The following is a 24,134-nucleotide window of genomic DNA, read 5'->3' on the forward strand; positions in this document are numbered from 1 at the left end:
GGACCATCAGATTTACTAATGCACAAATTGGTGATCTAGATGAGAAATATTTTGCAAATAATGGAATGAAAGCCCTACCACCACGGGAAGCTCTAGTAAGACTGAGAGGAGTAGAATTAATGGCAAAGTACAGATAGAGCTGTCATTTCTTTTGGTTCACCTGGGGCAACCCTAGTGTGTACCCATCATCTGCAGTTACAATGCCCCAGTCTGGATGATAAATTATACAGTAATTCTAAATACAGACAGTTCTCTATAGGTATCTGTTAACATACTGCATCCATCCATCCACAGAACAGTGCATTTCTTCTTCTCTACATTTATTGATATTGTCCAGAGAGCAAAGTTCTGGAGAACTGCCCAGAGGATGGTTGTTCTCAGTCAGGGCTGCACAAAAGAATCATCTGGAAACGTAGACCTGGGCCCCAAAATTTTTAATTCAGTTAGTTTGCCCTCCAGGATATTTTAACATATAACCAGGGATTGAGACCACTGTCCACAGAGGTCAATCTGTTGGAGGTGATTATGTACCCACTTCAGCAATCTCACTAGAATTTTCCACCCTGTCTACTCCTGTTGTCAATGCTCTATTTCATGTGACCATTTTCTCTACCTTGGACTATTGAAATTGCTCTCCAAGTATTTTTTCTGCCTCTAGGCTCACCTCCCCCAGTTCATTTCCTTGCATGTTACCAATTTCTTCTTCTCAACTCACTCTATCCTTCCCTCTAGAAACTTCTGATGTAGTCTTATTGACTTCAGGTTTAAGTTTAAATTTCTGTAAATATCTTGCAAAGTCACATTGAGATCCAAGAGTTGTTTTGTGAATGAACGAATGACATAGCTCAGACCATTGGGGAGAACATAGAGAGGGAGAGAGAGAGAGAGAGAGAGAGAGAGAGAGAGAGAGAGAGAAGGAACAAAGCAGCATGAGTTCCAGTGGGTGGCTTTTAAAGTCCCATGGGAACTTTAAGAATTTTCAAACCTTGGAGGGTAAGGAATCTTCCCCCGGACACCTATATTCTCGAGCACATTTTGCTCATGTAAAACTTGCCTGTACCTGGAGTGGAGTTAAGGGCAATGTAGAGAGTGGGATCCCTCCTCTCTTACCTGTCTTCACCCCCTCATTCCCTGCACCCCAGTGCCACTCAGAAACTGCATTTGTTCCTCAGGCCACACTCTCTTGCTCAGGTAGTATTTCCTTCCCTGGACAACTTTTCCTCTCCCTTCGCCAATAAGCTGATTTTGCTATTCCTCTGGTCTCAGTTATGTGATGAATTCCCCAGTGTGCATTGATGTCTGCAACCTCTCCAAGCCTGGCCCAGAGCCTTGATGTGGTATCTCAGAGCTCTCTGCACACCCTTGCCACGGCCCTCAACTCCCTCTACTGTGATTGTCACTTCACATGTCTGTGATCCCAACTAGCCTACCAGGACCCTGTTTCAAGGCTGTTTCGGTAATTCTTTGTTGAATGAACAATAATGTGAATTCAGTTTGAAGGATTGGTGAAATACCTTTAAAAAAAAAATCTCAGGTGCAGAATTCTCTTTTGAGATTTGACAGCCCTGAAGATGTTACTCATAACTCCTGCCGGGCTGTGCCCCTCTCCCTTGAGTGGACATGTACTTTGTATTGGCTCCCGTGCCTGCAACTTGTGATTCATGCTGAAAGCACATCTGAATCCCTCATTTTTATAGCTCCTTTCTGAGAAAATTACCCAATCTGGCAGTCCTTCCGGCCCCAAGGCTACTTGACAGATCCCATCGAACCAGGCCAGATGGGAGGGGGGAATGAACTCCACCATCAAATTGTCCAATGCCTGAAAAATGTTGGCTTTGAAATAACACAGGTCCTCTCTTGTGCATTGCCTATAATCAGAGGAAGGTGTTCTCAGCTGGGCCAGGGCAGGGAGGCCTCTGTGTTCCTGGCTGAGTTCTGTCTCCACAGCAGTGCTCCCTGCCAGGTGCAATGTCACGGCTGTGGAATCAGAGAAGTTGTGCAAGAGGACAACAAGGTTTTCCAACTCAGCAGAAGGACAAGTTTTGGAGAATGAGCTCAGGGAGAGTGGGAGTCCAGAGCAAGGCCAAGAATCACGCAATAAAGTACACGTGGCAAGAACCAAGGATCTCAGTGACTGCAGGATTGGGAGCGAAGTAAGTGAACAGAAAGTTAGGGCAAAGAATGAGTGTGGTCAGAAGCACGCAAGGAAGTCCAGGGCTTTTGTACATTTGTTGCAGTTCTCTGCAGAGCCAAATTGCGCTCTGATTTATTCACCAGGCTTTCATGCAGTTTTCCTGGTTAACCTAAATCTTGATCTGCACAACTACCCTAGTTTCTGTTATTATTCCCATTTTAGAAATTAGGAAATTGAATTTCAAAGAGGCCCACAAGTGACCAGGGCAGGCTTTCTACCTAAGGCCTGTCTTATCTGAAGTCTCTGCTCTGGATATGAGCCCTCCCCCAACTACCCTACAGACTGAGCAATGCCGAGCACTTTCTCTTTCCTCATTTATCAAATGATACAACCAATGAGATGGCTTCATTGACTGTTAAGTACCATGCAAATTTGATTTGAATGTGTTCCTTTACTTGCACACTTGTTCATACCCTATTTAATTCCACAATGAGGTATACATGAGACCACACGTAGTAAAATAACACCGCACAGTGATGTGAACATTGGTACAAGTAGAAATACAGAGCAGATTGAATTCTCTGCTTGACAAATCTGTATCCAAAGACTCCACATGCACAAGCAAACCCTGATAACTCCAGCCTCATGTGCATAAATTCATTTATTCAATAAATCCATGTTAAGCCCCTGCAATGGGCCAGACCTGAGTGCAGTATATAAATGAGGAGTAAGATGTGTGTGACCTCAAGGATAACAGAATCTACAAGAGAAAATAGAGAAATGAACAGCCCATGTTAATAGTATGCTTAGCACATAGCCAATAAAACCGCAGTAGGTTGCCTGTTGGGGGTGGGGTGGGGATGGGGAGACTGTGACAGAAGGACACCTGACCCAAGGAAGCACTCCTGGAATTTTTGAACTTTTCCTGAGAAACAGACGTGTTTACAAGGCAAAGCCTGAGGGCAAAAGAAAAGTAGGTTATTCATACTCACAGAGAGAGGGTGTGTGCATTGGCCAGGTTGTGGAACTGTAAATAATTGGTCTGGCTAAAGTTTAAAGTTGTAGAAGAGAGTAGCACATGCATGATGAAATTACCAGAGCTCCACCACCTCCCTGGCTCTGCTCACCATATCCCCATTCCAGAACACACTGAAACACTGGGGTCTTCCAGAGCCTTCAAGAGCCATCTACCTCCCTCAGCACCTCGGCTTCTCTAGTTGCTTCTGTGAGGAAACCAACTCCTCCAACCTGTTACCTACAAGCTGCCCAAAGCTGGAAGATGTCGTGTCTGTTTCTCTTATTTCCTGGGAAGCTAAATGCCTCATGGGTCAGGTCTTGGGTTCTGAAGTCACACTGTCCCATTCACTAGCTGTGTAACTTTGGGCAAATGGTTTATGTTCTTGTTCCCCCGTTTCCTCACCGGTAAAAAGGAAACAATAACAGCACCTATCATATAAAGGTTTGTGTGAGGTTACATGAGACAATACATACCAAGGACTTAGAACTCTGCCTGACGCTAGTAATTATTCAAGGAGTGCTATTTCTTATGATAATTCTCTGACACAGCAATTTCTATAATTTCAGACACCTTGTTTTTCATTTTAATGACTTCTGATGTTTGGAAAATTTTGCGTAAAAAAATGAGAATGAGGGAAAATATAAATAAGGATCTGTGATTAATCGGAGGAAAGAACTCAGAACACTAAAACACAGAGTAGAAAGTCTCACATGGCTGCTATGGTGCAGTTTTGAGTTTAACTTTTAGTTTCCTGGCAGCCAAAACACAAAAGAGTGCCAATCCATAATTATTTTCACAGGCTGATTCTAAATGGATTTATTCCATAGACTTCTCACAGGAGGCACCACATGATATAGTAAACAATATTCACAACCATGTCTCTACAGCAAGAAAATGAGGACATACACAGCTCTGTTCTGCAGGGTTCATTGACCATACTGTCCACTGACCTCCTGATGGCTTAGCCTGATTCTAAAGAGAACAAGAGCATCCCAAGATGTGAATGGATGTTTACCTTCCAAAGATCCCTTGGCAAGAGCCTAGCCCTCAGCTAATACTGGGAGGTAAGTGTGGGTGGGAGAGGTGGAAACCTACTCACTTCCTGGACCGGGCCTAGAGTGGGTGCAGTCTCAGATGCTCGTAAGGGTTTTTAAATAAATATTATTTGTTGGAAGGTTTTCTAGCTTCAGTATGACCAAAGAAAAACAGGAAAAGTGGTTTGAAAAGCATTGTAATGACCTAAGTAATATGTAGATGTGAACCAGCTAGTGTTGGGCAGACAGATGCCCACAGAAGGGCCTGCCTCAGGCAACCTGCTTCATGATTGCACTCACACTTGGAAAGAGCAGGCGAAGACAGAGAATAGACAGGCTTGGAGAAGGGGATTCAAGTTACCAGTCACCAAGAGTCTGGATGAAAGGCTTCAGAAGAAGAACCAATGTGTGTCCTGCTGATACTTCACTGTATGAGGCTGCCCACATCATGGTACCTCCCAGGACAATTGTTCCACACATAGGAGGAGAGTGCTCCTTGTTGAGCATGTGCTCCACACCAGCCAGAGTCATTCCATCTTTGCATTTTATCATGTTATTCCCAAATAGCCCCAGTGGTTGGTGTTATTAGCCATACTTAGGGATGAGGACAAGGGGTGACCTAAGCTACCTAATTTCCCATGGTGAGTGAGAGAGCCAGAATTCAACCCAGGGCTGAGGATGTCAACGCTGGTGATCTTAAGTAATACGCAGTTGGTATCCCACTCATTTTATTGGGGGGCACTTGGGACCCACTAAAATTCCAAAGACTAAACTCCCCAGAAACCATTGCCCTGAATGGAAGCACAGAGTCCTTAGCCTAACTGAATTTCCATTATCAGAAATAAGGCAGGAAAGGTGAGACAGCTGTGAGTAACACCAGGGCTTCACAGCCTCCCTGTGTTACCCTGTCCTTGAGGCTGTAATTGGCCTCTTAACAAGAAACTCAAATGGGGAAGAACCATCTAGAAAGCATCCTGCCAGCACCCATGATGGGCAACTCCACAAGGACCCAGAGTTTAATCCTAAGGAAAAACAGACTCAGCACCCTGTCAGCCTGGTCTCTCCCCAGAATTCTCACTTTCAGAGGAAAACGCCCATCTCCTTCAGTTTAAAAAAAAAAAAAATCTGCTGTCTCAATTGATGAGGTCCACTGGAGAAATAACGACCATGGCTGGCTTTCATGTGAGATAAGATAATGGGGTGGGGATAAAGGAGGCACTTCCACTAACTCAGCACCTACCCACTGAGCTGCTTAGTAACTATCCTGAGGAGGCATAGGGGTCCGGATGAAGGACATCAGAATTAGAACAGACCTGGGCTCAAATTCCATCTCTGCTATTTAGTACCTCTGTGACTTCGAGTGGTTATTTACCTTCTCTGAACCCCAGATCCACATCAAAAACTGAAAATAACCAGGCAGGTGATATGCAACCAGCCTGGAAATGTCAGAGGAGGGCCAGCATGCAGGGATAAGCAAAGGCAGGGTTTGCAATTAAACTGATTTGAATCAAGGTCTCAACTTCACTGCTCACACACTCTGAGACCTTGAGATTTTACTTAATCATTCGGACCCTCCATTTGCCCACTATAAAATGGTTTAATAATCCCTGCCTTGCTTGGGAGTGAGAAACACTTTTGCAGAGCATCAGAAACAGAGCAGGTGCTCGAAAGGTAGTGATTGCGAATGTTTACCAAATGCCACTCTAGGCTCTGGGATGAGTGGATGAAAACTTGACGTGCCCGTGAGAGCTAACTACATGTTTCCTTTCTCTGTATGTCCCTTTCCTTATCTATAAGGTGTGGGGATGCTCTCTCCCTGCCTCATTCATAGGGCTAATGACAAAACTAATAGTAAGACAACATATAACACTTACTGAGTGAATACAGTATAACCAAACACAGTATGTTACGTGCATTATTTCATTTATTCTTTATGGTTGGTAGAATAACAGCCCCCATGATGTCCATACCTTGATCCCTGGAACTTGTAAATATTACCTTCTATGGAAAAAGAGACTTTACAAATGTGATTATGGTAAGGATTGTGAGATGGGGAAAGTACTCTGGGTATCTGAGTAGGCTCCATCTGATCACAGAAGACCTTAAATGTGGGGTAGGAGAGATGAGTCAGAATGCAAAGTCAGAGAGATGTGAAGTGTGGGAAGAACTTCACGTGCTCCTGACTTTGAAGACAGAGGAAGAGAGCCACAATCAAAGAAAAAACAGTAGCTACTAGAAGCTGAGAAAAACTCTGTCCAACTGTCAAAAAGGAAGCAGAAACCTCAGTCCTATAACCATAAGGAACTGAATTCCGTCAGCAACTTGAAGGAGCCTGGAAGTAGTCACCCCAGAATCTCAAAAATGGAACACAGTGCTGCCAACACCTGCATTTCAACTACATGAAGCTGGAGTGGAGACACCACTGAGCCATACTCTGCCTGGACCTCTGACTTACAGAACTCTGAGAAATAAATGGGTGTTATTTTTAAGGTTGGTGTGTCTGTGTTATTTGTTATAGCAGCAGTAGGAAAAAGAAAATCCTCAATATAGCACTGGGAAGAAAGAATCATAATTCCTGGGTTGTTGATGGGAAAATGACAAGAAATGGTTAAGCCCACGTGATACTGTACAATGAGTGAGTAACAGAATTACTTGATGAATTTTGACTCAAGAGGCTTTGTTCTTAAAAAGAGTCCCTGACTCACAGTAGGTCCTCAATAAATAAGTGGATGGATGGGTGCATATTGGGTGTAAAAATATGAAGTACACCGAAAGAATTGTTACTTGTGTTACATTAAACAGATCAAGTCTGCCACTTTAAGAATATTCTGATAAATAAGATAAAATTTGAGCCAAGAGCACTGTACCAGGAATCAGGTGGCCTGTGTTCTTTTCCTTCTTTTGCAATTTATTTTCTATATGACTTAGACCAACCACTGCTCTACTGTGAACCTGTTTTATTAATAATTTATTAATAATTATTAATAATATCAATTTATTAATAATAAACCCAGTACAGCATCCCTTTCATGAGTGCCATGAGACTTCCATGGGACAAGATATCAAAGGAGTAAACTGCTTACATTCCACTGCTGCATGTAGTCAAGGAACGTTTCCTGAGTGCTACCCTGTGCTAGGCAGCTTGAGATGTGCTGAGGATACAGCAATACAGCGGTCAGTGAGGTGGAGGAGCGTCATGACAACATATGTGCAAACACATCATTGAGCACCTGGATGAGGTATTCAAGGTCAACTTAGGCCAAGAGATGAGCACCTGGATAAGGTATTCAAGGTCAACTTAGGCCAAGAGATGAGCACCTGGATGAAGTAGTCAAGGTCAACTCAGGCCAAGAAAACACTGTTATCAACCCAGCACGAGGTATGTGTCTTGGGTGGTGGATGGGTGGGAATCCAGGACAAATTTTCATTAAAGGTTCCATTTGAGCCAACTTTCAAAGAAGGAACAGAGTTGGCCAAATGGACGTGAGAAGGAAGAAACTTTAAGCCAAATGGAGCATCCTTTCAAAGTCCCCATATCCCATTCAGAGAACCACTAAGAGCTCAGGGAGTGGTCATTAGAGCTTATCACACGTATTCCCCTCCTCTCCTTTCTAGCACATGTTGGGACAGCACTGCCTTGCCTCCTTGAAGTTGGGTGTGGCCTGTGACTGACACTGGCTGACAGAATGTGAGTGAATAGAAGTGACTGCTATCATTTATGCAAGAGAGTCTTTCAGAGTCAGTGTCCACCCTCCAAGTGACAGGAAATTGTATAGACTAACACTATCCAATAGAAATATAATGCAAACCACACATTTTAATTTTTCTCATAGCCATATTAAAATAAAAGGTAAATGGACTAGACGAAATACATTTTAATAACATATACAAATGTTAGCCCAATATATTCAAAAGATCATTTCAATATGTTATCAATACAAAAATTATTAATGAGATAGTTTATATTTATTTTTGTAGTAAGACTTTGAGATAAGCTGTGATAGTGTATCTTACATTCAATGAATACATCAGTTTGGATAATCCAATTTCAAGTGCCCAGTAGCCACATTTAGCTACAGATAGAGCTAGTAGAGATCCCTTGGCCTTTGACTGTGAGAGACAAAAAGCAGGTGCCCCAGCCAACACAGCAAACACAGAGCATTAGCAGGACATAAATCATTGTTTTCAGGAGTTGCTAAGCTTTTGTTTGTTATCACAGCGTAACTTCTCCTAATCTGTCCACACCTCATGACATACAAAAGAAAATCCAGGGAGATTGGAAAGCAAGGCAGGAGTCAGTCAATGACAGGCCTTTATGCAGGGATTTCATCCTGAAGAAATGCAGTGGGTCTTATGGCATGGTAGATTTGAGGGGCCATACTGGAGGCAAGAAAAATAAGTAGGCAGCCGGTACAAGTGAAGGAACAGAGAAGAGCTCAAATGGGAAAAGAGACATGAGGTTTCTCATCAACCTGGTAAGAAGCAGTTCGATCCCTATAAGAGGGTAGTTTAGTGGTTCGTCCAATAAGCAGAACATTGGCATGGCCTCCTGCCATCTTCAGTGGCATCAACTTCATTTGTAGCTATTGGCTGCAAGGAGTTATTACACAGATCCCTCATAGTAGAAAGCTTTCCCCATGTAAAATATTTGGGGGTCCATTTCAGGGTCATTTTCACATTTCAAGGTCATTTTCCTCTAGCCCCAGGTCAGACTTCAAAACCTATAGCTTTTCAAAGCATTCCAGCAGGGGTGGAGATTCTTCCTTCCTGCATTTTCCCCTACAAATGAAGAGGAACAGCCAATGTTTGTTGGCATGATTCCATGTCATCCACAGAGACGAGATCAGGAACTGGGCTGAGAAGGAAAGTCCACACAAATATGTAAGAATTGATATGATGTTACCATATCCAGATCTGTTCTATGAAACTGATCTATTATGTTTTGAGAATTCCAGCTCTTTATCTTTTCAAATGGGCTGTGTATGGAAGTACAGACAACTTGAGCCTGTTACACTATTAGCATGAAGAACTACAGGAGGCATTCTGGTGAAATAAGAGTGATAGCCACAAAGAAGCTCGTTCAAAAACTACTCTGGGCCTTTTCTCTGAGATTTTTTTTCTCTTTCTTTCTTTCTTTATTTCTTCCTTCCTTCCTTTCTTTTTTTTTTTTTTTTTGCTGTTGTTGTTATTGTCTAGAGTAATTTCTGTTGCAATGATTTTCAGATGATGTAATCAGTGTTGGCCAGTAATGTGGAGGCAGAACCTCTACACACGCATGAGAGCATCAGGAATGATTTGTTAACTGCTGTGTAATGATACAGACCTTGGGTCAGGTCCGTGTTCTACCATTTAATTTGCTGGGTGATCTTGGGCAAATCCAATAATTTTCTGAGCCTTGTTTTCCTCATCTATAAATCGAGGGCAGTAATCCCTATGCCCCAGGGTAGCTGAAAGGATTGAGTGGGAAAACTGGCATGTTAACTGATGTTCCATAAACTTTGGTTCCATATCTGAGTAATGAAGTACATGGATTTGGAGCCCATATTCTTAGGATAAAGATCTAGCTCTGGCACTTCCTAATTGCATGGCCTTAGACAACTCACTATACATATCATTCATCTATAGTCTATAAAATAGGATAATAATACTTTCCCAAATTAAACTAAGCAACGTATTTGACACTTATTTCGGACTTCATTCTTTGGAAAGTAGTTTGGGTTGAGGATAAAAATCCTGATAATTCTTTTTGGAGATGAAGCCAAATGAGCCAGTGGGAAGAAGAGGAATTAGGTATAAAAAAGAAATTTATGCCCTAATGTGACGTGTGCATGGTTAAGTTGTCACTATTCGTGATGACCCACAAAGATATGTCCATTCCACGAAAGTGTGTTCATTCCTGTAGCAGATGTGACTTTCCAGAAGGTTTGCATGAAGATGCAGCATCTGAACACTTCACCAAAGGGAGAAAAGAGAGAAATGGATCTGCTGTGCTCATCCTGGTCTCCTTTTCCCATCAGTCAATGTTCACCTCCTGCAAAGCTAATGCCTTTCACTTCTGTGTGTATCACTTGAGCCCTTGCTAGCTGATCAGAAAGCATTTTGTCTCTCTCAGCAGCAAGATGCCATCTGTGTGGATTGTCAATCATCTGGGTCACGCAGGCCTGGGTTTCCTGATCCCAGATAGCTCACTAGACAACCTCTCCAAAACAGCCACCCACAATGCTCCAGTCCCATTATGCTGTGCTCAACCCCTATGCCCAAGAAAAGGAGACATCAATAGCACAGTCTGAGATTAAGATCCATATTTTTTATATAACAAATTAGAATTTTTTAAAAAAATCTACTAGAAAAAAAAAGATCCCAATCCCAATTTTTTTTTCTTTTGGTACCAGGGATTAAACCCGGGGTCACTTAACCACCAAGCCACATCCCCAGCCATTTTTCATTTTTTTATTTAGAGACAAGGTCTTGCTAAGTTGCTTAGGGCCTCACTAAGTTGCTGAAGCTGGCTTTGAACTTGCAATCCTCCTGCCTGAGCCTCCTGAACCACTGGAATTACAGGTATGCATCACCACAGCTGACTAAAATTCCCAATTTTTAAGAGATGCTTTAAAATCTTAAATGATCTGTCCATCTTATAAATGATGACCTTAAGGATAGGAATTGAGAGGGAAATGGACTTCCCTCAGTCACATGACTGACCTTGGCAAAGTCCCTTGGATCCTTGCTCCTCAAAGTCTAATGTTTTCCTCAAAATTATCTTCCTAAAATGGAGATTCTGATCCTTGTGGTCTGAGATGAGACAGAAATTGGGTCTGTGGACAAACTTGATGTATCAAGTCTTACAATGGCACAGTCACCTTGGAAATCCAACTATGTGTCTTATCAGACACATGCTTTTCTGCCATCCACCACCTTAGTTCAGAATTACGCTCTTTTTGTCCAATACTTGGACCTGATTCTATCTTACAACTAAGCTTCTACTGGCTTTGCCTGTTGTTTTCTCCTTGCTGTCAACATTTAAATGATAGTTTAATGCTTCATCTCCTTTATTGGCTAACATTTTGGCTACCCTGAACAGTCCTGTCATTGCTTAACCTATGCTGCCTGGAGTTGTTTTGAATACACACCCTCCCTCTACAACTTGGCCAGAATCCTCCAGCCCAATACACCCCTTGGTAAGTGTCTCCAGTGGACTCTCCCCAGCAGCTTTTCCTGTGTGAAAACGGAAAAAGCGAGAGCCTAAGTCTTCTATGCACTTTCAACTAAACCACCAACCTCAATTCTAAGATTTAACGAGGTTGAAGGGAATTGGTAGGGTACCAGAAGAGTTTTGTGTTGGAATGCATGCTCATTCTCAAAAAAACAAAGCTTATATTCAAACAGGAATACTCCAGTTTCCTAAAAATCATAACAAAAATAGACCTTCCTTCCTGTGAAGCCCACATGTGAATCAGATTACACTTCAGAGTTATTGGCTTAGTGAATGAATAATGGCAAGCAGATCTAAAAGTATTGTTTGATTTTTATACCTTCAATCATAAGCATAGAGAACAAAAAAGGGCTAGAGTTAGTACTGTAAGAGAAAGAGACCAGTGTGGACTGAACAACCTTGGATATTCCCAACTACTTTTTCTACTGTAACTGAACAGATGGCTCAGGCAGGCAGTTATTTCTTCATATCTAGGATCCAGGGTTCCACAACCCACAAACCTGTTAAAAGTTCTTTCTACCATTTGCTACATGTGTGATCTCAAGCAAGTCATTTTGCTTTAGGTGGATCAGTGTCCACAATTATGTCATGGGAATATTAGTACCCATCCGACAGCATCACAGTGACACTTAGATGAGTTAAACACTTAAACCTAAGTCATTTGAATTATTCCCACCATTTAAATAAACACCTAACAAAATTAGCAAGCTTTATACCAGCTGACAATTCACATCTTTAAGAAATTTTATGTTGGAATGCACTCACTTGAGAGTTAAAAGAGAATAGGAATACCTTATGGGCATGGCAAATGAGAACTTGTGCTAATTTTTTCAGGAACCAAGATTTTCACTTCAGGAATAAAGGACACAAGTGTAAATTCAATAAAGTTAAATTAAACCCTATATAGTTATATTTGGATTTGAAATGACTCGTTGAATACACAATTTTTTTTAAAAGGTACTTTTAATCTCTGCCTTCTAGAATGGCCTAAATTCAATCACAACTCCATGGCAGTGAGCTGCTAAGCACCCAAGATGTGGCTAATAGATTCCACAAAAGAAGCAGGGTCTCCTCCTGGAAATGGATGGTGATTAAGTTCTGAAGCCAGAAAGCTCCAGGGACTTCTAGTACCAGAAGTGGGGAAGCTATCAGAGTCTACTAAGGGTGTGATAAAAAGACTTAGGGCCAAAATAATGATGGCTGCAATATACTGCATATAAAACCCAGGCACTCATAATGATACTCAATAGGAAAAGAAATAAATAGCCTCGATGTTTTCAGTGTTCCCATTAACTGTAACTAGGCACCAACTCTGCGAAAATTGGCAATTAGAGGGAAAGAAGCATTTATTCTGTTTTTCCTGAATTAAATATGTTTCAAGGTAATCAGATATCCATAGCTTGTGAGCATAATGGCTCCTTACAGAAGAATTCTAGCCAATAAATGTAAAAGACGACAGAATTAGAAAAAGTGCCAATTTTCAACTCCTAGTAAAATATTTGACTCAAGAAAAGATTATCCATAGATGAAACCACTACGTAAAAATGTTAAGGAGAAATTTTAGAATGCAGATATCAGTCACCATTTAAACCACTGATCAAATTAACTTCATTACAAATAGAGTGAACAGATTTTATGTGCCCTCTACTATTGTGCAAAGATGAAATATACAACACTAGTACATGCCTTTTATCCCAGCAGCTCAAGAGGCTGAGGAAGGAAAAATCACAAGTTCAAAGCCAGCCTCAGCAGTTTGGTGAGACCCGTCTCAAAAAATATATATATATATATAAAATGGGCTGGGGATGTGACTCGGTGGTTAAGCGTCCCTGGATTCAATCCCCAGTACCAATAGAAGAAAGAAAAAAGAAAGAAAGAAACATACAACATTGATGATATGAATGAAACTTTGGACTTTAATCAAAATATTAGAACTAAATTCTAATTTGAATAACTAGAAAGGGGGTGTATTAATAGAAGGAATAAAGAAGTCCATTAAATGACTCTACAAAAAAAGCAAAACAGACAAATCCAGAATGTAATCATTTTTATACAACCTGGTTTATTTCGATTAGAAAATGGAATTTAAAATAGAGGGATCAGGGAAAAGGAGCAGAGAGGTAAAGCTGTTCTGGATTACAAAATACTTAAGAAACATCATAACCAAATGCAATCTATGTGGATCTTATCCAGATTCTCATTTGAACAAATCAACAGTAACAGCACATCATTGAAATGATTGGAGGAATCTGAATTTGACACTAAGTCATTTTAATGAATGCTATAGTATTTACCACAGTAGGTGTGATGATAATCCTATAGGGTTAGCTAAAACAAGGTCCATATTCCTAAAAGATGTATCCTAAAATATGAATTAATGAAATGACATAAGACCTGGGATTTGAAAAACAAACATTTGGGCATAACTTGGAGGAGGAGGGGTTGATGATGCGATGCGAGGAGAACAAATACAGGTCTGGATATATGGAGTTTATTATAATGTTGGACTATTATATGCTGATATTAAACTATCACTATTATTGTTATAGTATATTTGTTATAGTATTATTGTTATAGTATAATTGCACCATATTATATATTTTTGAAATGTTTTATAATAAAAATTCTTTAAGCAGTGTAGGAAAAACTTGAGACAGACCTAAAATACATTTTTACTAAAAATCATTTACAAACTTTAATTTTTTACTAATAGGAACAATGTTCTACCACCCACTACCATGTCATGACATCATGACTATTAACCTAATGCTCCATCCCTGCAATGATCCATTTGGATGAGTATATTAATCTGCCACTCACCAGGGGGGAGCAGACTGTGTCTTATTCAGCTTTGAACCTCCTACTCTGCACTGATACATTGTACTCAGAATTAATGCACCTAACAGGTGAATATTCATTGGAATCAACCAGAGATGGTTTAAAATGCTGATATCTAGGCATTTGTTCCAGAAATTCTGATGGAGAAAGTCTGTGTGTGGTCTGGGAAATCTTCAGTTTTCAAGTTTCAAGTGGTTCTGATTGTGGATGGTTTGGAATCCACACCTTGAGAAACACTTATGTAGATGGACTATATTAAACCATCATGTGAGGTAGTTTCCCAGGGGAGCCAGGGAATAAGGAAAGTCAATAGACAAATGGATGGCATGTATGTGGCTATCTCCATCAATTTGAGAGGCTCTGATTTCTGAGGTTAAATAATGAGAAGGGCTGATTAGCAAATGGCTAAGAAATACAGCAGCTCAAAACGTAGCATTTGATTTCAATTTTATTTTTATTTAAATGAAAACTGCTGTGGGAGGCAAAAGTAAAGCTTCTTGATTACAGACAGTGCAACCATGGATAAATATAAATCCTGGCTTTCCAGGCAGCTTTGTGAGTGGATACAGAGCACACAGCGCTAACTGGTATGATTCTACAAGACCATGTGCTTATAATAAGATTGAAATGAATATGGGCTTCCTCAGAGTCCACTTTATAAAATCTCTCATTCTTTCTTATCAGCCCTGTAGGACTGTGTTTGAATCAGCCAGATCACAGGTTGGGGCAATGTTGTCTCCACACAATTTCTCATTCCACACCAATATATTGTTGGTGATGAAGAGTTGCCCCCGTGAGCCTAGAATTGCCCACCATCAGAGGAGTTCAAGTGGGGGACAGGAGAGGATCATTTAGCGATATGCTGCCTAAGAAATCCTGCATTGTGCCTTGGAAGAAAAGGTCAAGAATCCCACCAATTCTGGTCCCCAGCCGTGCATTTGATCCTTGACTACCTCCACGGGAATGTGTAAAGCAAATGCTGTGTGCCTGTTAAAAACGCCCTTCTCCCGTGTCTATGCTGACCAAGTTCCACCTATCCATAAAGCCACAGCTCAAGGGCCAGCACCTCCAGGAGGGTTTCTCTGACTCCACTAATGAAGAAGGCCCCTCTCTATTCCCCTATAAGTTGCCTGAGCTTACCTTCCTCATAACACAACTGTGATTTTGTCATCTCTGCCTCAGCTGTGAGAACCACATCTCACTCATTGCCATAACACAAGTGTCTTGCACAAAACCTGCCATGTTATAATTACTCAGCCAAGGCAGGAAACTGAACCAGTGAATGACTGCTTAACTAGTCGATCTAAGTCACTCAATAATGCAGTACCAGAGTTAACCTCAGTTCCTCAGTAAATATACTAGAAATAGCTTTAGGAATCTCTAAAATTTGGGGGAGTAGAAAAATGCCACAAGACAGGAGATAGATAAACATGTTGGTTTTTCAAAAAACAACTCTGAACAGATTAACTTATATCTGATTACTGGCACAAGTTGGAAGGATTTGAGATATATGTAGTTTTTCAAATCACAGACACTTCCAAACTCTTTATCCCATTCAAGCATTTGATGAATCTTGCATAATGCCCATGTGGGAAAGACAGAAAATCATTAGCAGGAAGATAATTCCATTTAATGGATTCATAGTTGGTGACATTTCTGTATAATAAATTGTTTGTTTGTTTTGTGGTGCTGGGGATCAAACCCAGGGCCTTGCTACCAACTGAGCTATATCCCCAGCCCTAATAAACAGTTCTAATGAATGGATCAAGATCATTCTGGAAGGAGAGTACTACCATCACTTTGTGGCCTTTCCTCTAGCAACTGTACAAATTGCTTGGTAAAGACTTACAAGGTGAGCTTATCCGATACATTTACTCATTCAACAAACAGCTAATGAATATTTGCTCTGTACTTGTCCTTGGGAAGGTCACTGCATAGTAAATAAGTAATTACAATACAAGGAAATGGATTTATAAATAGATTCTAAAGCAGAATCTCCAGAGGTTAGACCTGGAAGTCTTTGTTGTTAGTAAGAAATCCAGGTAACCCTAGTCATTGGAAAAGATTTTTGAAACCATGGTAGATGATGGAATCAAGTTTGAACTCTCTTTACCCAATAAATAAATAAATAACATGAAAGGGGAAAATTAAGAACAAAAATTTGAAAACACTTCCACTGGCAAATGAAATATACCCCCAAAGAACTATAATCATTAATAATGTTAAAATATTGCAAAATGAACTGTAGGTGTAGCTCAGTGGTAGAGTGCTTGCCTAGCATGCACAAGGCCCTGTGGTTAATCCCAAAAGACTTGAAATATGTATTTTACCAATTATACAGCAAAATAATGTATATAACCTGGTTTAATAGGTCTGTTAAAAGGAAGGTATAGCCACATATCCTCCCTTTTACCATTTTTACAATAGTGGTAGATAAAAATAGAATATGACAGTAGCAATAGGATTCCTTATTGAGCTTCAGTGTCCTCATCTATTCAATATGCATAATATGACCTGCCACATAGAGCTGTGTAGTCTCCAGGTATGGTCACACAATAATTTCATGAAATTATTTGTTCATCGAGTATTTATTGAGTAACTGCCATATTCCTCTGATAGACTCAGAATGTATGTAAAGCACTCTGCATGATTCTTAGCACATATGGTGTAAACAAAAACTGGCATCCTTCATCATGATTATTATTTAAGCCACTATTACTAGTTATCCTGGTTATCCACCCTGTCTTCAGAGACAAAAACCTCGCCTTCTTCTTAAGGCTCAGCAATAGGAGAGTCTACATGGGCTACTGTAGTTGGCACATGGTAAAGCTCTTCAGAACTCTTTGCTAATTGAGTGTCATTGAGGGCTCCAACCAGAGACTGACTCTCAGGAATGTGTTGGCTGCCAAACTTTTATGAGAATCAAGACTTTTTGACATCAAGTTACAATTAGTCCCTGACAAGTCCAGTTTCCATGGAAATTTCTCACCTCTAAATGTTTAAGTGCTGCTAGTCTGTAACATACAAGGTGGTTCTTAATGTAACCATTTTGTTGTTGAAAGAATCCTTAAGATTTTCTCAAAACATGGTTAAGAGTTTGGGTTTTTAAGATTCAAACATCCCTATGTTTCAACCCCCAATTGCTGACCTTAGGAAAGTTATTTTGTTTCCTCATAAACTAAATGCAGTATGGTGAAAGTTCAGTGAAATTGTGTACCCAGAAGGAGCTCAATAAATGGCAGTGATCAGCAGTATCCTCATTGGTTCCCATCTGGTTGTTAGAAAGTTCTCCATGTGTTAAAACTAAATGTGCCTCCCTCTAACTTGGTTCTTCCCATGGTCTAAAATCCATCTTCGGAAATGCATAGAGTCTGTTGTCTGTCTTTCTTTCTCTATGAAATGTCTTCAACTATTTGAAGCTGGTAATTATGTCTCCCTGTTAACCAACCATACCAGCTGCCCAGGACTCTGGGGTTTCCTGGGATAGAGTGCTAAAACTGGGGAACTTCCACTAGGTGCGGTGTCACATGCCTGTAATCCCAACAGCTCAAGAGGCTGAGGCAGGAGGATTTTGAGTTCAAAGCCAACCTCCGCAACTTAGTGAGAGCCTAAGCAACTTAGCAAGACCCTGTCTCAAAATGAAAAATAAAAAGGGCTGGGGATGTATTTCAGTGGTTAAGTGTCCCTGGGTTCAATCCCTAGTACCAAAAAATAAAATAAAATAAAAAAGAAAGAAAACTGCAGAATTCCAGGCAAATCAAGATGGCCGGTAACCCTATCCCCCATTCTGTCTTTCTCTGGTCTGAATATCCCCAAGGTCTTCAAACGTTGCTTCTGTTACTCATTGCATGACTCTCTTTTCATACTATTCTCTCTCCTCATAGACAGGTTTTCTTTTCCCAATAACCTTCAGTGTCTGGCATAGAAAAATACATGCTATGTTACGGATGTGGTAGAAGAAGCATTTAGAAGTGTTTTCTCTTGTGATACATGACATTGGTTTTCCTGGCTATACCCACTCAAGTGCAAAGATTTTTGTAAATTATTCTTCTTTATTCCTGGGTCACTATGTGCAAGACCCTCTTGTTTACTAGTTCCTTGCTTTTTCATTCTCTACTTTTATTTCACTCCCCTAACTAAGCACACATTCTAATGTGGAAAATATTAAATGGGGATTTATGTCATTGTTTATCAGTAGTTGCCTTTTATGCATATATTTTTGTAAATGAAATTATGTTTTAAACTTTACCTAACCCTCTTTTTCAACTAAATGCTATTAGAAAGATCTATGTCACCATGTAAACATTCTTGTTCCTTACTTTTAAACACTGTTCAGTATTCCTGAACTTACATCATCTTCATTTTATAAATCCAGCCTCTCAATGAAGGCAAAAGGTGATTTCTAACCTCCAACTACTCCATATAATGTTGTTATGAAGGTCCTCATTCATTTCCCTTTTATGAAAATTCTCTTGGATCACTTGAAGTTGTCAAAATTTCCTTTAGCTCATTTAGCCAAAAAATGTGCCTAATGAAGGGAATTTGTTATTTTTAAATGGTTGGAAGAAAATAGGATATAGTCTGAACTTCCAAGAACAACTCCTAAAATCGCACATCCCCGAAGAGTAAATGGTCTCTGTCACCATCAGGGGGCAAGGGGACCTGGAAATCAATACCACCTCTCCTGCAACCACAGCTAGCAAAAGAGATGCTCAGGGTCCAGTTTGTTGATCCTCACCATGTTAGAGCCAGATATTAGGATATCTGCTATATGGTTTGAAAAATAAAACATAGCATTTTAAGTCTTTGTGATTATGCCCACCAGCAAAAACAGCAGAAGCAAAATCTCTGCCTCATGATAGTTGCCTCTACCTTCCAAATAGCACATGCTTATATGTGCTTAGAGGAAGCTAAGTCACAGATGGAACCTCAACAATAAGGGCATTTGGAAAATAGTGTGTAGGAATGAGGGACCAGTTTTTAAAATTTCTCACAAACCAGGTACAAAAACTTAATTTCCCTAAGTAATTACCACATTGTTCCTCTGAATGACCATACAAACCTGTGTTCTCACAAGCAGTGCATGAGGGTTCTTGGTTCCATTTTCTCTGATAACATGTATGCAATGATTGGGATAAATGACCCCCAAAGGTCTATGTATTAAAGAATTGGTCCCAAGCATAGTGTTATTGGGAAGTGATGAAACCTTTGAGAGATGGAGCTTAGTGGGACTCCCTTATTTAGATCATTGGGGTTCATCCTCAAAAGGAGTTAGAGAATCCTAGCCTCATCCTCATTCCCTTTTGCTTCCAGCTGCTGAGGTGACCAGATTTACTTATACCATGTGCCCCCACCACAGTATGCTGCCTTACTACAGGCCCAAAATAATGGGGCCATTCAACCATGAACTGGTACTTCCAAAACTATTAGCCAAACAAAGAAAAATAAAAGAAATGTTCTCTCTGTATAAGTTAAAACCTCAAGTGTTTTATTATAGTGATGAAAAGCTGACTAATATAACATGGTATTACAGAGCCCTCTAATTATTGCTTACTTAGTTATGATATCAAAGTAAAAAGCACATTTTCAGTCTCCCAGTACCCCAGTGGAACTGACTGAACTTGATTTCAAACATTTTCCCCTGGGCTTCTGATATGATCTGCTGCCAAAATAATTCTCGAGACAGTATTTGCATTATATATGTGAATTCTAGACTTGACATTTATCCTTTTAAGTTCACCTAAATAGTAGATAGCCCAAAGTTCCATTCAATCGAGATTATTTTTAAATCTTTATTGTGTTTATTTTAAATTTTCTCTGTTCAGCTTTGAAAGAGAAGAAACAAAGAAAAAGTCAGTTAATTTTCTACTTTGCATGTGGAAAACCAAAATATTAAGTAACTTGCTCAAGGCCACCCACCAGTCTGTGAAAGAGACATGATTTTAGGTATATTTGAAGCCAGAGCCCTTCATACATGATCGTAGGACACTCTGCAAAAGCACGTGGGGTGTGTGTGATATATAAATTAGTGAGAACTAATCCAGGCTCCATTCAATGGAATGGTATATGTTATGTTCAGAGTTAGAATAGTTCCTTTTCTTCGTGAAGTCTAACGAGAAAACACCAATTAGTGCTTGCTGAAAAAAACTGAAGACCCCAGAAGACATTGCAAAATGATTTTCTCACTAAAAATGGTTCAAGAAAGAAGAAAACGTGTCTTTGTATGACTTCTCCACTTTACACCTGCCATTCCCTGCAAATCTCCTGCTAGACAACTCACATTCATCCTCCGACTTCTTATCTTCTTATTCGATGTGTTTTGTCTACTCGTGTCCTCCAGAAGCCGACTCCAATCTGGCCACAGCAACTCTTTTGGAACCCCATGCACATAAACCAGGATGGAAAGAAACACATAAACAAAAACAAAACATGGTACAATCCACCTTATAATGGATGTGTCACAAAGGAAACAGGCAGGAAGAGGCACCTGATCTGAGGCAGTCATGAAAGATTTGCTGAGCAAGTTGAATCCTGACCTGAACTGACTCTTGAAGGAGCAAGGTTAGCCAGAGAGACAGATAGGGAGAGAACTTCAAGCAGAGGGGCAGGAGGGGCAAAGGCAGACAGAATGGAAAAGTACTTTTCTCCTGAAACCATGCTGCACCTTTCCCCAAGTATCATTCAATTAAATCTGGGTCTTAGAAATCACCTTTTTACTTTACTTATATAGAGTGATAAGCCAGCTTGTTATCTCAAATAACCCAGTAGTACAGCAATGATTCATCAATATTACTCCAAATTACTTGATAGTAAGGATTGCCTGGGTCCTCTGTTGAAATACACAAGTTTCTGGGCCCCTGGGAATTTCAACTCAGTGGGTCTGAGACAAATCCTGAAATTCATATTATTTAACAAGGGCCCCTGGGATTTTTCTCATCTTCTAAAAGTTTGGCAATTGTTGGGCTAGCTTGGGTCCCATAAACCTGCCCTCCATCCACAAGCCTCTGCAGGGAGGTGAATTCCAGTGCTGTGTCCTGCCTCTTGGTCCACTAACAATTAAACTGTGTGAATGGCCACCCTGGATTATGCATGGGGAATAGTTCATTAGAGAATGTGTCTGGTAGCACATTTTCCTTTATAGACCCTGCCCCCAGACACCTTTCCTACATTCTCATCTGATCCCCTCAACAATCTGAAAAGCAAAGATTTTCTACCTAGTACAGATATGGAAACTGAGATGCAAGAGGTTTGGAAAACGTGTAGACAATTATGCAGTTTATAATAAGTAGCCAAGTTGGAATTTGAACCAAATCCTTTGGAATCCAAACTCCTGCCATCTTTCTGGCTTCTGGGAAGGTCTTGGGTAGACTCTGTCCTCCCAGAATCAATCTATATACATGGCTAGCCATGGTTGAGGTCTGCAAGCCTGGACTCAGGAGCCTTCATTTGGGGTTGACCCCTCATTGACCTCCATTCCTCCTCCCAACCTGCTTCACCCCAAGCAGTCATCCTGTTTGTGCCTTGCCACCGTGCTGCAATTTTCCACCCCAGATTATTTGTGGCTATAACAAGCAAGGCCACGCCAACGTCTGGCATTAAAAGAAGCATGAGCCTTCATTCCTGAGGTAATGAGACCATTTTTTCCAGGTTCCTTCCTCTAAAGTTCATGAACTTAATAAAAAATAAAATAAGACCGGCTCTATTACAGCCCAGATCTGTGCAGCAGGAAGCCGGGGCTGACTGGGCAAAGTCAGTGCCTGGATGAAAATGAAGACGCACTCGTAGACCAGCTCTGCCATTACCTTCCACCCAATCCACAGAAAACCACAGTGGCAGGCGCCATGGACCGCTTCTGAGCTTCCTGGCTACACGTGCAGGCCAGGTTGATGTCACACGAGCAAATTCAGCCTTGATGTCAAGATGTTAACATTTTCTCCCCCTTGGAAATAGATCTCTGGAGAAAGCTGACATTTGGTAATCCATGGACATTTACATCCACCCAAGTCCTAGGCCCCACAACTCCCAGAACACAGGGGAAGACCCAGGAGTCCCTGGCTCTGTCCTGATTGGGCTTTTTCCTCAATGACAGAGCCACTGCTGACATTTCTGCAGCTGCCCAGTTCATAAACCCACAGGGGCCTTTGTCACCATTCCCAATGGCTCCTCCTCCGAGAGTCTTGATGTCCACTAGCCGACCCTAAGACCCCAGCTACCAGCAACCCACCCTCACAACTCTGCTCTAGGGCCTGTGAAAGGAAGTATGTACAATGATACTTCATTGCCCAGGGCACAGGGGCTACTACAACGGGAGATGGCAGTGGAGGAGGATTGGACTCAACTAAAAAAACAGCAAGGGCAGGAGGTGTTGCTAGCCAAGGAGCAGAGTGAGAGTCGGTGGAGGAAATATTCCTAAGAAAAAAATGACAGCATTAAAGGGGAGTCTAGCTGAACTGACCTTGATGCAGACAGGCCAGGCTGATTTGCACCATCTGGAGGATGGGGAAGGAGAAACCCAAGCAGGTATTAAAGGGGAGCAGGTATTAAAGGTGATCAGGTATTGAGGATGGGGGAATCCTCGTTCGACTGACTTAACAGGATTCTTGATGAAACTGGGTTATAAGACAAAGGTTCAGGAGCTTGTCAGGTAAAGAAACTTTGTTAGGCCTCGTTGGAGCCTCCAGGAGTGTCACCTTCCTGTCCCCAGCTGCCTGCTGACATTCACACCTCTGTTCAGAGGACATTTTCTGGATGCCGCTTACCTTGAATGAGACTCACCCTGCTCTCACAGACTGGCTTTACCTCCTTCTCCTCCCAATGTAGAACGTCCTTCCCCAACCTTCAGACCCTTCCTTCTTCTGCACCACCCCATCCCTCATCTTCTCTACCTGGACAACCAACTGCCAGAGAAACAGGCCTCATGTTACTGCACTGCACCAGAAAAACATTCAGTCTGCCCAGGGCTTCAGTTTCTACACCACAAGGTTATCATGAGAAAGACCTGAAAATGGAATAAACCCCCCAGAGCACTGTGTAACTCACCTCGGTCTCCAGCAGACACCATCACCACCCAACCCTGTGTTTGAAGTCAGGCAGGCCTACATTTGAATCCTAGCAATCCATTTAATTGCCGTGTGCCCTGAGCCACAGCCCCTCATCTGAGAAACGGAGGCAGAAAAATAGCCAGCTCTTAAGGTCACGGAGAAGATTTAGAAACAGACATGTCAACAGCCCATTAGAGCCATGGTGCTTTCCCTAAATAAAAATGGCGTGTCTGGGCGTCAGGTCTCTCATAGCCTGAGTTCTAGGTGGTTTGAGATCAGCAGCTTCACCCTCCCTATTGGATCAGAGGAGCTCAACTGATGACAGGTTTAAGACCTGCTAGGCTCCTAGAACCTGTGCAATTGCCTCCTAATTCTCAGCTAAGACCATTGAAAAGATTGTAGAAAGATTCAGGAAACAACAATCCGGAGCTCCTGCAGCCTGGGAGGTGTGTTCAAGGGAAAGGTAACAGTGTGGGGCCTGAAGCTCAGTGTTCCAGGCCCTCGGACCCCATCCCAGATGTGGTGGGCAGTGATGATGAGAAGTGTGGGGCATTTCCTTCGAATTAAGCCATCGGGCGGGAGAACAATGTCGTCATTGATGGGGAAAGGTCGCTGAAATTCCAAGGACACTTGAGGCCTTTCACTGGGCTGAGACAGAGATGCCTAATATTAATCCTACGTAATACGAGTCTCTGACAACCCGCTTTCTAATGGGCCCGCTGGCAGCTCAATTGGCCATTCACTGTGATTCAGTACATCCTCAAGGAAGTGCTTTGGAGGGGGCAAAACTTTCATTTTTTATCTATGACCCAAAGCTCACTCAAAATATATTAGCCCGGGGCCATTATTATTCTTG

Source organism: Urocitellus parryii, chromosome 11 (genome assembly GCF_045843805.1).
Source record: "Urocitellus parryii isolate mUroPar1 chromosome 11, mUroPar1.hap1, whole genome shotgun sequence".
NCBI classification, from domain to species: domain Eukaryota; kingdom Metazoa; phylum Chordata; class Mammalia; order Rodentia; family Sciuridae; genus Urocitellus; species Urocitellus parryii.